We start from the raw sequence: 9,355 nt of genomic DNA on the forward strand, positions 1-9,355 counted from the left end.
CTACTTACTCTGATATATCCAATTGGTGTATCCTGGACACTGTGTCTCAGGATCTCCTTTCCCCCTTTTTTTCTTATACAGATAACTAGCTGAGATTAGGCACACTCCCTTTAACCCCTTAAGGACCAAACTTCTGGAATAAAAGGGAATCATGACATGTCACACATGTCATGTGTCCTTAAGGGGTTAAGAGTGCTCCTAATCTCAGTTTGTTACCTGTATAAAAGACAACTGGGAGCCCGAAATCTTGCTGATTGATAGGGGATCATTACTTCACTCATTGCAAATCAATGTATAACTTTTTTGACATGCGGTTTTCTGGATTTTTTTTTTCTTTTCTTATTCTGTCTCTCACTCTTAAAATACACCTACCATTAAAATTATAGACTGATCATTTCTTTGACAGTGAACAAACATTCAAAATCAGCAGGGGATCAAATACTTTTTCCCATACTGTACGACCGGTAAAATTCAGAGCACACTAACAACAAAACTATGAATTTCCCATTAACCCCAGCTCTTAATCCCATGAGAAAAAAAAGCATGCACTTTATGTTAATGGCAAGTGTACAGTCAGTTCTAGAATTTCATGTGTTGGAAGCAGAAATAATGGGCAAATTAAAATAACTGACTCACTTTGACAAAGGCCAAATAGTGATGGCTAGATGAATGGGTCAGAGCATCTCCAAAATGTCAAGTCTTGTGGGGTCTTGTTGGTTAGTGCCTAGCAAAAGTGGGGCAAAGAAGGACAACCGATGACATGGCGTCAGGGTCATGGACGCCTAAGGCTCATTGGTGCATGTGGGGTGCGAAGGCTAGCCCATCTGGTCTGATCACACAGAAGAGCTACTTAAATTAGCTTAAATTGCTGATAGAAAGGTGTCAGAACACACAGTGTGCTGCATGTGAGGCTACGTAACCAGTCAGAGTGCCCCTTATGATCCCTGTCCACCTCCAAAATGTCCTTTAATGGGGACACTGGTATCAGAACTGAACCATGGAACAATGGAAGATGGTTGCCTGATCTGATGAATCATGTTTTCTTTTAGATCAGGTGGATTGACGGGTGCGTGTGTGTCATTTTCCTTGAATCCTGGCATTCATGTTGATATTACTTTGACACATACCAAATAACCCCCCCCCCCATGGCAAAGGCAGTGGCCTCTTTCAGCAGGATAAGGCTACACTATAAAGATGGTTCATGAATGGTTTGAGGAACTTGTCAAAGAGTTCAAGGTGTTGCCTTGTCATCCATATTTTCCAGGTCTTAATCCGATTGACAGTCTTTGGGATATGCTTGAAAAACAAATCTGATCCATGGAGACCCCACCTCACAACTTGCAGGATTAAAAGGATCTGCTTCTAATGTATTGGTGTCTGATACTAGAGGACATGTTTAGAGATCTTATGGAGTCCTTCCTTAATGCATCAGAGCTGTTTTGTCAGCACGAGGAAGACCTACACTATATTAGGAAGATGGTTCAAATGTTGTGGTTGATCAGTGCATATGTACTAAATAATCATCTAGCAATTCTTCTAAACAGTGCTGGGGAACTGTCACTGAACACAGCCTATATTTTCCTTTAAACATATATTCATGTGATACTCAGGTTTCTTTCAAACTTATATTAAAGATTTACATCACAATTTAGTTCAATCCAGGCATGGCCAAGGCATATATTGCAAATGTGGACTGGAGAATTAATAATATTGTTTCCTTCCTCCTCTACTCTGTGTGGTTTCCGACTGCAAAAGACAGAGTTTGTAAGTGGGCTATGATGGTGGCATCAAGTTGCAGGATAAACAAGTGTGGATTGTTGTTTAGCTTTTTTTTTTTCTCACAAATACATATATGTTAAGTATTGAGGATAAACATAATAGTAAGTTATTAAAACACAAAATTAAAACAAATGACAGTTCTCCTTTAGATACATATTGTAATTGTAAATATTTGATCATTACAATTTTAGCTATATATGTTTATATGTAAGTATAGCATACAATAATATGAAAAGCAGAGCATGTCTTTGTAGAACTTAAAAGGTTAATTCTAAAATATTTTATAGTGTGAGATGTTTTGTTGAGTATAGTCCCAAAGGTTAACAGCATTTGATAAAATATATTGATGTTCGCACTTCTGTCTCCAGTGGCCAGCTGTCTATGTTCCAAAATATCACAAACCATTAAGAAGTGTTAAAAAAAGGTCAGGATTACATTGTCAGAATTTTCTTTCTCAGTTCATAAAGGTGATGATTAGGGTTAAGATAGAATGCATTGCCAAGATGTGATTAAATGCAGTTTTATTGCAATTGCTTCTTCTCTGGCAATCTACTAAAATGATATTTTAGAAACAAATTTAAACCAAAGAAACATTTTGGTTTAATTCTAGTTAAAGAAGACTGAAGCACTGTAAAATTTAATACATGACCAATAATATGTATCAATGAATATATACCATTTGCCTACAACAATAAACCACCCTGCACTGATCATGCTGTTATTGCTTGTTTTAAAAAAAAAAATGGACTCTCACACACATTAAACTTTTTTCACATCAGTGTGTTGGACAAATACCTCTAAATCATGATAGTCTTAGCATGATCATTCATTTTAATTCTAATAATTTCTCATAGGTTTGTATATGTCAGAACGTAATATATGAGAAGGCTGAGTCTTTAGGCAAAGCTTGTAGTTGTGGGAGGAGTTATCCGGCCTAAAAATACACAGACCTCCCCTTCTTCTGGGCTGAGACTGCCTGGTTCAGTACAGAACCATCTACTTCCAGTTCAATGGTCATCAACACAAACTACCTAAACTCTAAACAGGATGGTCTTGGCCTTGTGCAGCCCATACCTCACTATAGTAAAAAAACTGCCGCCTCCTTCAAAGCTCATGGTGCACTGCCGCATCCGGCTCAGCCATGGCTTTCCTGTTGCTGTTTGTGTGTTTTTTACAACAAAACCGTAAGTGGTGTCACACTGTCCCTGACATTCAACATGTACTTGCCAAATGTTCAGCCTTCACTAGCTACGGAGGCATTTTCTGTTCAGCTCATATTCTGCCCTCATTCGGATATGGCGACTTTCACGACTAACGCGAATATGGACTATGTTAATCATGCATAGCATCATAGTCATACCTCAATTAGGTTCATGCATGCTGCTTACTGTATTCTGCCCTCATTCAGCCATATCAATTTTATTATATATTCAATACAACACAAGTTCTGCCACACATTTGGACAATTACATACATTTCCAGCTTTACAAGGGTCAACTACAACCCTGCAATACTACGGTTGATTATTCCTCTCAGCCTTGTTATGCCCACGCAATTCCTTCCTTTACGACCATCTCCCTGCACTCCTGAGAACCAAGACTCTCTTTTCACATTTAACCATATTCAGGCCTCCTCAGTCTGTCAGAGTTTTTCCTAAGCCTTGTATAATCCACAACTCCTGTCAGAGGCATTTACTAGATCTTAGATATTTTGCTTCCTGCTAGTAAACTAGAAATGTTCCGATATTTCTCATACATACATCAGGTCCTTCTTGTGGAAGGATGAACAGTGGGGACTCATAATAAGACACAACACTACTAGGTATCTTTTTCATATCCATATTGACAATCATAAGTTCTATTATTATCTAGGTTTCTACTACCACTACTAACCCTGTTAACGTTTTAATCCTTAACCACAACATATAAGATAAGGCCAGGGACTAATGAAAGTATTTAGAAAATTGGGCAGACTAGATGGGCCGAATGGTTCTTATTTGCCGTCACATTCTATGTTTCTATGTTTCTATGTAATTTCTGGAAATACATTAGACTGATTTCATTGCAGTTCAGCCTCCACGCAGAATAAATACAGCATATCAGGGAAAGGGAAAATTATTTCTAGGCAATGATGCCTGATTCCCATATGGATCTCCAGTCTCTCCTTGGTCCGCTGAACTTAACCATGCACCTTACACAAGGGAGCTCATTCATTTCCCATCCACTCAATCTGCTCCCAGGTTCACCTGTCAACAATAGCGCTGTTACATTTGACATATGCTTGAGCAGTCCTGTTAATGTTGCTAAACTTTCTATCCCAACAGAACAGGGAAACCGTGTTTACTCCACCATTATCCCTAATTTCTGGACTAATACAGCCACCCACACTGGATTGCAGCCAATTCAATAGCTAACTGGGTCTGTGACATATTTCCCATAGTGACACGGAATCTCTTTTAGTAAATCAGGAGCATGGGAATTATTATCGGTCAGTCCCCTCTCTCCCTTGGGAAGTCTCCAGTTACACGGCCCTGTACAAAGGTGACCCCCTGGAGAGTACACCTTTAGTGACCGGGGGTCTGGTACTTGCTGTAACCCAATGGGTAGCAAGCTATTATGTCTGGTTCCCTAATGCTGCAGTGTCCTAGGTGTAGCAGTGGACAGATGACTATGGACCTGGACATGTACCTTGCTGGTCTCGACTTCTCCCTGTTTCCGGCTTCCCTCTGCCTTTTCCGTCGTCCTTCTTAGGGGTAAGTCCCTGTGCTTTCTTTCATTTTCACTTGGCATTCGTTTTTTCCAACGTACATGCGTTCGGATGAATTTTAGTAATTCGCATGAATTATGGTGAACGTTTGTTTGTTCACATGAATGGCTATTTTGCCTGTTCGTTCGTCTGTAAATTCGTCAGTAAATTCATCTGTATATTCGCCTGTTTGGTAGTCTGATTCACACAGGTGAAAGCTCTGTGTGTGACGTCAGACGCCTATTTAACAGCCCCCTGGTTCTCACACTCGTGGGAATCATTCTGGTGAATGCTGCATGGCTTCCTCCTATCTCCTGATGGATTTTTGTTTCGTCTGCTTTTCCTTAAGGGCACTTAAGGTTTGGATGGAGAATTTGGAGGAGGATATTAAGAACGGCAGGAGCCGGACCTCCATACTGGACAGCCTGAAGGATCTGAAATTGGCTCTTGACTTCTCATATGAGGCTGCGGTGGATCTGGTGAGGTCCTTAGCCAGAAGTATGTCTCTTTCAGTTTTGGCCAGGATAGCACTATGGCTCAGATCATGGTCTGCTGATGCCTCCACCAAAGGCAGCTTGTGCTCCCTTCCTTTTCATGGCGGCATGCTATTCGGCAAGAAGCTGGATGATTGTATTAAACGAGCAGCCGAAGGTAAAAAGGTCTTTCTGCCTCAAGACAACAGGCCCAAAGGTTCCTTTCATGCAAAAAGGGATTATTACCCATTTCATGATAGCAGATCCTACAGACCAGGTAAGGAATATGGGAGAAATCAATCCTGGAGGAGCGGTCTACATGGCGCTAGAGGCGACAAGTCCTGAGGTTCCGCACCCTCCAAGAACCCTAGGAATCTGTGACATGCTCATCTCCCTGTCAGGCCGTGTTGGAGCTCGCTTACTCCAATTCCGTGTGGCATGGGAGGAATTGGTAAGCGACAACTGGGTTCTGGATATCATCAGAAGGGGATATCTTCTAGAATTTTGCAAACACCCTCCTTCCAGTTCCTTCCAAATCACAAAGTGGCCGGAGACAAAGTAAAAAGGCTTGCTCTCCAGGTCTTCACTTCTTCTCTGCAAAAAGGAGTCATTGTACCAGTCCCGGAGTCAGAAAGGACTCACGGCTTCTATTCACACCTATTTCTGACCGAAAAGTCCTCGGGAGGGTGGAGACCCATCCTAAATTTACACAGACTGAATCGATACTTGCATATCCGCAGCTTCAAGATGGAGTCCCTTCAATCTATAGTGAAGGCTGTCTTTCCCAATCAATGGATGTTATCAATAAACTTGTTGGATGCCTATTTCCACATTCCTATAGCCCTGGCACATCAGAAATACCTGAGGTTCGCAGTAGGGGAGGCTCATTTCCAATTCAGGGCCTTGACTTTTGGTCTCAGCACGGCTCCAAGGACCTTCACAAAAGTTCTTGTTGGTCTCATCGCAGAACTGAGAAAACAGGGCATATCCATCTTCCATTACCTGGACGACATCCTGATTGTGGCGGACAACAAGGATACTTTGTCCTCCCATGCAACTGTTTGCCTTTAGTTCCTACAATGTCATGGTTGGAGGATCAATGTCAAAAAGAGACATCTCTGCCCGAGTCAGTCCATGACATACCTGAGTGCTCTGTTCGACACTTCCACGGGGCCGGTTCAACTCTCCCCAGAGAGGATCCTGAGAATACAAAAACAGGTTGTGGAGATGTTGGTATGCAAGGTGACTTCAGCAAAGACGCAAAGAGTCTCCTGGGTTCCATGTCCTCCACGATAAGACTGACAAGGTGGGCACAATGGAGAATGAGGAGTTTTCAGGCAAACTTCCTCTTCCAATTCTCCTCAAAGAGTCTACTCCAGCCCATCAAGATTCCATTGTCAGTTCACAATTCCCTGGTTTGGTGGCTGAACAGTGTCTCCTTAGCCAAGGGCTTTCCTCTGGGAGGCGTACCGTGGATAGTAATAATGACAGATGCCAGCCATTGGGGTTGGGGAGCCCATTGTCAACACGACTTCGTGCAGGAGGAGTGGAAGTTCCCTGTGGACAACTTGCCTTCCAATCTCCTGGAACTCTTTGCTGTTCTCGAAGCCCTGAAACACTTCTCTCCGCTAATTCGTCACCGTTGGGTGAAAATTCGATCAGACAATGCTGCGGTGGAAGCCTACATCAACCATCAGGGTGGCACCAGGAGCTGCAGGATGATGGTGTTTATGCATCAGTTGATGTCATGGTCCCAACGACACCTGGCAGGCCTCACAACAATTCATCTTCCAGGAAAACAAAATCAGATCGCAGATTTCCTCAGCAGATCCAAAATCGATCCGGGAGAGTGGTCTTTGTCGGACGACGTGTTCCAAATAATAGTGGACAGATGGGGCCTTCCTCAAGTGGACTTGTTTGCGTCACGAAAGAACAGGAAGGTGGAGTGTTTCTTCATGAAGGACAACGATCCTCTAGCCATGGGAGGGACGCTCTTTCCAGCAACTGGCGATTTCGAGAGGGGTATGCATTCCCGCTTTTCCCCTGATTTTTCCCATTCTAAGGAGAATGAGGATGGTTTGCATCTCCCTCATACTCATAGCCCCAATTTAGCTGCGCAGAGCATTTTTGTAGAGCCACCTTGGAGTCTTCCGAGAGTCCCAGACCTTCTGTGTCAAGGTCCTGTTCTCCACCCAGACCCGTCCTCCCTCAACCTGATGGCATGGAGGTTGAAAGGGAAAGGCTGTTGAATAAGGGCTTCTCTCATGCGGTGGTAGACACCCTACTCAGGGCTAGGAAGCGTTCCACTTCTAACTCATACTATAGAATTTGGGATGTTTTCTCTTCCTGGGCTTCCTCGAGGGATGTCTCGATCCAGTGTCCTTCCACAGGGAATATCTTAGACTTTCTTCAGTCCGGCCTCGAGAAAGGTCTGCGCTACAACACCTTGAAGGTTTACGTATCTGCCTTGTCGGCATTAACTAGCCACAAATGGGCCTTTGATTCGGACGTGGCCAGGTTTCTTAAAGCTGTTCTAAAAATCAGACCTCCGATTAAGCCGTTCGCTCCACCTTGGGACTTGCCTCTGGTTCTCCAAGCTCTAAAGTCTCAGCCCTTTGAACTTTTGGACTCAGTGCCTTTCCATTTCCTCTCCATTAAAACTGCCTTACTGGTGGCTTTGGCTTGAGGCAGAAGGATCTCGGAACTTCATGCTTTGTCGGTCAAGGAGCCTTTCACTCTCTTCCACAAGGACAGGGTCGTCCTTCGTACTATCCCAGAATTTTGGCCTAATGTCACCTCCACTTTTCATATTAACAAGGAAATTGTTCTCCTGGCTTTGCATCCAGTTCCACAAGTAGATGGTGATGTCAGCGATCTTTCCTCCTTGGATTTGGTGAAATGCCTCAGAATCTACTTTGACAGAACCGCCCTTTGGCGTTCATCTTCAGTTATCTTTGTCCTTTATAACGGATTTAGGAAGGGCAGTCAGGCTCTTAAATCTACCATTAGCAGATGGATTGTTTCAGCCATCACCCATGCTTATCAGGCCTTGAAAGCTCCAGTCCTGCATGGACTCAAAGCTCATTCCACGAGATCCCTTTCCTCCTCTTGGGCCACCTCTGCCAAGGTCTCTCCTGAACTGATTTGTAGAGCTGCCACTTGGTCCTCTGCCACTACTTTCATCAGACATTACAAAGTGGATGTCAGAGCTGGCCATTCGGACCAGTTTGCTAAGTGTCCTTTCTGTATGAAACCCTTGATTCCTGAAGTTTTGGTGTTTGTCACTTGGTTTGTGGTACCAATACACTTTGCATATGATATTTTGGAGTCTGTGGTTTCTTTATTTATTCTTCCCTCCCTTGGTTATTGCTTGGGTATTACCCATCGTTGTGCTGCCATGGATATGGCCAGGAAAAGGGAAAATGTATCCATACTTACCGTAATTTTCTTTTCCTGGTCATATGCCATGGCAGCACAAAGGTCCCACCCTTGGATAATGCTAGTAACAAGACTAAGGGAGGAGGGTATAGGAGGTGGTACTGACACATTAATTTTAATTAGTTCCTGTCTAATTAGGGATAGGGAGGAGCTACCTATTGTTGTGCTGCCATGGCATATGACCAGGAAAATAAAATTACGGTAAGTATGGATACATTTGCCCTTATAGTTGCACTCATTTATATATTTGAACTCTTTTATTTTGAAAGATGTACAATGGCGGGCAAAACATATATGATGTTGGTAGTTGTAAGCGAATGCATGATGATGCAACATGGTTATGTATGGTTAGTATAGAAGTAAAGTGTGGTAGATTTAGTTGGCATAGACTTACTCATTTATCTAATAAAGGGGGTAGTTCTTCAGTTTTACAACTGATTTGAAAGTTGCTGGGTATGAAAATAAAATGCTATAAAACACTGAATAATAATTTGTGCAAATTGTGGGTGATGTCATTGTCCATGTGACCTCTGAACACTGAGGCATGCACATTGACGCTGTGTGTCACGCTGGCATTGATTTAAAAATTGAGTACTCTTATTAGCAATTTACTTATACTCTCTGATGACTGCATCATTTTCTTGATGCCACTTTGGTACATGTCGATCCAGCAATGCAACTGGCACAGTAGAAACTATTCTAGGGATATTTGGTGTCAATTGAAATGTAGACCAATCCTACTAGCACTCCATTTAAACTACCAAATGCCATTTTTGAATAATTTTTTTGAATTATTTTCAATCCCGTGACAAGTTGAGCATGTTTTGGAATACGTTTTGATGCAGATCAGTAGAAACTAGTTAAGGCTATATAAGACCAGTCTAACCACTGTTCTTTTCCCTGTCGTGGTGTGTGATTTG

This window comes from Pelobates fuscus, chromosome 5 (genome assembly GCF_036172605.1).
Source record: "Pelobates fuscus isolate aPelFus1 chromosome 5, aPelFus1.pri, whole genome shotgun sequence".
NCBI classification, from domain to species: Eukaryota; Metazoa; Chordata; class Amphibia; order Anura; family Pelobatidae; genus Pelobates; species Pelobates fuscus.